Raw genomic sequence first — 5,425 nt, 5'->3', positions numbered from 1 at the left:
TCTCTCGTCAGTGCCCCATCACTGTCTCGTCAGTGATGTGCCAGCCTTCAAGAAATCCCGAGTCCATAAATTCAAGCAGAATTCTAATATTCCCTTCAAACTGATACATATCATGATACCCGGTGAGGTTTGGGTGCTTCACGGTCTGCAATATGGATATTTTAGGGGGCAAAGCCCCCCCCCCCCCCCCGCCCTCTCGGGAATTCCATTATATTATTTTCCTTGATCTCTTCTATATGTTTTGAATCTGGATTTGTAGCATTGCATGTACTTTGTTCCAAAACCCCATTTGTATTGCCAATGATGCAATGCCCAACATTTGGAGGTACAGATGCTCAAGCTACACTGCTCCTCGAGTGCCTAAGACTTCTCGATCATCGGTGAGGAGAATTGCTTAGGATCGCGTGGAAATGAGTCCTTCTACATACCCTCCTGAAGCTATAGTGTAGGATCTCCTATTGTTGTAGCTTTGAACTGGGTGTGGTCTTTTGCTGCCTTTGGCGGTTGTAATAAGTAGGGCTGTTGCAGTTAGCTTTAAACTACAAGCCGTGTCCTTTGAACTGTAGTAGTCTGAACCGCTATAGCCTTGGCTTTTTCAATAAAAGGTTGTGGCAGGGAAAACCCATCTCATTTCAAAAAAAAAGAAGGTAAAATAACAACATCTGCAATATCTAGTAGATAAAATATGAAACTACTTTTCATGAATTGGATCAAATGATATAAATTTTGTATTGTGCATGCTGATATATTTTCCTAAAAACTCGGTCAAACTTACACTCGTTTGACTTAAAAAAAATACACCTTATATGGAATTTGTCGTTGGCAGGATTTCAGCAAATATCTTCACACATCTCTCTCTTCAGTTCGTCGTCACACATCTTGGATGAAATGGAGTTGCCCGCGCGAAATGATAACAGTCAATTAGGCATGATCTTACTCCCGGTGGCTGGTTCAACAAGAATTGATGGAATCTCATGTCGCAGAGGCAAAGCCAAAGCCATACGTGAGCAGAGTGCAACAATGGCGACGGCGACGCTCCCAGTTACCTGTCCTCTCCACTTTTTCCTCTTCATGTCTAGCATCGTCGTCGCCGCCGGCGTCGCGGCCACGGAGAGAGTCCCAAATCCAAACAACAACACCACCGGGACCACGTCCGCCTGCCCGTCGTACCGCTGCGGCCACGCCGTGGACATCCGGTACCCGTTTTGGATCGACGGCGGGAACGGCACATTGAACGGCTCCCACCACTGTGGGTCCCCGAGCCTCCGGCTGGAGTGCCGGCGCGACACGCCGGTCCTGCGGCTCCCGTCGGGCGACTACGCGGTGACGCACATCCTCTACGGCGACCGCACGGTGTCCCTGTTCGACCTGGGCGTCTTCTCCCGGTCCAACACGTGCCCGCTCGTCGGCCGCAACCTCACGCTCCCGGACGGCTCGCCGCTGTCGCTCACGGCCAGGGACGCCAACCTCACCTTCTTCATCCACTGTTCCTTCATCGGCATCCCGGCGCACCAGGTGGCGTGCCTGGAGGGCGACGGCCGGCACCACTCCTACGTCTTCCGGGAGGGCGACGATCTCACGCCGTACAGTTACGCCGGGCTGTGCCAGGACGTGGTGGGGATGCCGGTGCTGAGGAGGTCCCTGCTCGGCAGGACGGGGACAGCAGCCAGCGGCCCGCTGGACGCCGTCATACCGGCGCTGAACATGGGGTTCGAGCTGAGCTGGAGGCCGGAGGCGAGCGGGGAGTGCGGCGGCTGCGAGAAATCCGGTGGCCTGTGCGGTCACCGTCGGCTGGCGGCGCGAGATGCATGGACGTTCACGTGCTTTAGAACAGCAACAACTCCTGCTGCATGGGGCACACCCAAATCTTCAGGTACGCAACACTGTTTCGATCGCCTTCAATCAGCTGAGATTGTTCTCTGCACCTTTCTGTTACCCTATAGTATTATTGTTTGGCAGTCCCATTTCCCGTACTAAAGCATTTTTTTAGAGAGAGAGAGAGAGAGAGAACGATTTTTTTCAAAGTCTGCCACTTTAGTTCAAACTTCAAACTAGTTGGTACGCACCCAAAAATGGTTTTAAAAAGTTAGACCATATGTACTAGTGCAGTAGTGCTGGTGGCCTGAGACAAAGGACACCAACATTGGCCTAAACTCAAAGAAACAAGTTGCTATGGATGTACTCCAAAAATGCTAGACCTACAAATGATTTTCAGGAGGGTGGGCCACCTCCCTCACCTATTGACCAATCAAATTAACCCTCTTTGTATAATCCTGTAATTTGTTTGTACGTGTAGCATTACTGGAATGTACTCCGGCACTGCCCCAATGTGGGGTGACTGGTAATTTGCGGTAGAAAACTACTATGTGGACGGCAGCTAACCGCACAAACTGTGGACAGTGGAATTATTAACGGTGCTATATCCAGTTATTGCTCTATGCATGAACGGTGTGGTCTACTGCGTCGTCTGAAAATCGTTCAAATCTTATCATGTGTGTACCAGCGTTCTTTGCGGTAAACCGTAGCATCAATCACTTTCAACAGCCTCCCTTGTTGTGCCCAAGCATTCGCTTTTACTTTTGGGTGGATATCCAATAGACAACTACCTCAACTTTCATGTTTTCCGACATGTACTTCCATAGCCGGTTGTGACCACTCAGTGTTTAGTGAGAACATATACATTGTGGGTTTGTTGCCAATGATGGCACTACTGAACCGTAGCCTTGTTTCTCGCGGGAAATGTTGAAGCCATAGCCAAGAAAAGAACATCCCTTACAAAAGAAAAGCGAGTGGACCGTTATTAGTTAATTGGATTTAGTCCAACACTAACATTCATCAAACTTTCAACAAACAATCCGCAAAGCACAACTATTACTTATAAGCATTTTAAGTAACAAAAAGATTAAGCTTTCAATTGTTGCTCCATGAGATCTCCGCCAAAAACACTAAGACTTTCAACTACCTATATGAACCTTTGAATAAAAACTTAACGAGCTTCGACCAAAAAATAAACATAAGAAATGCAGAAACCCTAGATTGAACGCCATTGATCCTAACTAACCCCCCTCGGCGATGGCAGTGAACCATGGCGGTCGTAGCGATAGATCTGGATCTTGAGGGTGGAGAAGAAAAAGGAACCGACTACTAGCATGCTTGACGAGAGCAGCGGTCATCAAGATATTAAAGTCGGAAGGTGTCTAGATCATCAACGTGCGGAGAAACACGAGAAAGAGACCAAGAACATGGTGAAGACAAAGGCTGGCTCCCTGCTTTATCATCTTCGTTCCTTCACTCGTAGTCAACCATGCCGTGCCGGCGATGGCGGCTGGAACGCCGTGGCGCCGCCCCGTGTGGTGGCGCTCTAGGAGTAGATGGTAGAACCATGCACTGATTTGGGTGGATGGGCCCCACGTCGATGCATGCATGCAGTCATGCAGGCGTAACGCGTCTTGTCCGATACGGAGGGGGAGGACTCCTCCTGAGTCAAGTCTACGTACGCATACAGAGGCTTAACTTGCTCTCTTTTTTTTGGCATCGATGCTTAACATGCAAGCACTCGTTTCCAACAGATTATTACAGCGCGTATGATAAAAATAAGCCGTCACTGTATGCATTATTCGCACACAGCCACAGGACAAGGATACGGTAACGACCCTCCAGACTGTGTTATTACCAAACTCTTGGATGATGTAATCCTGTTTTAATTCGTAATAAAGCTTGCCATGATGGTCTTTCCTTGAAAAAAAGATACGGTAACGACCAGAGCACGCGGCTGTTTTACTTTGCTTGCTTGCGGAAAAGGGTAGAAGAAGAAGAAAAAAAGTTGTTTTCCCGTGTATAGTAGGTAAGGACGCGTTCAAACCCAGACCCGGACCGACGACCTTCCTCCGGCCACTGGCAACCGGGCCAGCGCCGCCGTGAGGACCCACGTGGCGGGTGAGCTCCCACTCGGCCGCTCGCCGGCGAGGTGGTGGTGTCCACTTCAGTCAAACTCCGTGACCACGAATCGTCAACACAGCCGGCAACCATGGCTGCATGAATGTCCCGGTGCTTCTTCTCCTTCTCAACTTCTCAATCCTCATCATCACATCAACTGCCGCTCTTCACTACACGCCTCCCTCTCTGCGCCTTCGGGAGCACCACGTAGCGTAGCCGGTGGCCTCCCTTCTCCCTTCGGTCGCAGCAAGACCAATGACTCCATTTCGTGTCCCGGCGCCCGCCGGCGTGCTCTGCTCAGCCATACTGCTGCTAACTGCTGGCGTCCTTGCCACACACGCCACAAACGCCACAAACGCCACGCCGTCGCCGTCGTCGTGCGAGCCGGCGACGTGCGCGGGCCGGCGCATCTAGAACCCGTCCTGGCGAGGTGGCGCACGACCGCCGGCTACCGGGCCTTCCAGGTCAGCTGCCACAGCAACGGCACGGCCTCCCTCAAGAACTCCATCTGGACGTACAAGATCCTGGACATCTCCTATGAGGACAGCTCGTTCCGGGTCACCAATGTCGAGCTCTCACACAGCACCTGCGACGCCAAGCTCCAAGTCAACGTCTCCTCCGACCTTGGCCTCGCGCCCTTCAGCATCAGCGCCGCCAACCGGGAGCTCTTCTTCCTGTACGACTGCATCGACCTGCAGGCGGCGCAGCAGCCACCTACGCAATGGGCGCCCTTGAACTGCGACAGCAACTCGTTCGCGTGGCTTGCCGGGGGTTACAAGCTCGACGACAAATGGCCGCTGGTGCCGGGGAACTGCTCGGTGTCGATGATGGCGCCGGTGATGGGGTACCCGGGGGCGACCGCGGCGAACTACCACAAGCTGATGGAGCGCGGGTTTCGTCTCGAGTACACGGCCGGCGAGTGCACAGCGTGCAGGGACACCGGTGGGCTTTGCCGGATCAACACCACCTACGACATCTTCGATTGCCAATGTCCCAGCGGCATGTCTGACGGCCCCTTAATCTGCGGTGATGAATTCATCATCCCCGCAGAAAAAGGTAATCGATTCAACTCGTTTTTACCTCTTTAAACCATCTCATATGCCATGTATACTACTAGTTCAAACCCACGTTTAAAAAATAAGACTAGGTGCACAATTTTGTCACAAAAAGATAGACTTTATTCAGGAAAATTACAGAATAATTTCGGGATTCCAAATTTCGAGTCATTTCAGGGAGGCGCAAATTAAATATGTCGACATTCCAAATTGTAAACCCTCCCTTTGCCCTTCCAAATCTTAAACCAATTGATTGACACAATTTTTTTTTATTTGGGTCGGTTGATTGGTTTCTAGCCATTCGAAAGAAAATAAATGCTAGATGGGTGTCTTCAATCTCCAGATGCGTGTCTTCAATGTCCAGACAGCCCTCTTCCACACCTCTAACTGCCAAGCCATCGCAGGCCTAACCGCCTGCTACCATCGCCTGCAAC

General features: G+C 51.0%; 1 pseudogene; it reads left to right on the top strand.

The window, feature by feature from the left end:
• The first annotated feature begins 4,064 nt into the window (after positions 1-4,064).
• LOC125529927 lies at positions 4,065-5,408 on the top strand (annotated as a pseudogene).
• Positions 5,409-5,425: the final 17 nt, after the last annotated feature.

This window comes from Triticum urartu, unplaced genomic scaffold (assembly GCF_003073215.2).
Source record: "Triticum urartu cultivar G1812 unplaced genomic scaffold, Tu2.1 TuUngrouped_contig_5951, whole genome shotgun sequence".
Taxonomy (NCBI): domain Eukaryota; kingdom Viridiplantae; phylum Streptophyta; class Magnoliopsida; order Poales; family Poaceae; genus Triticum; species Triticum urartu.
The sequence above is the reverse complement of the archived record's forward strand: the minus strand, read 5'-3'. Positions and strand labels throughout refer to the sequence as shown.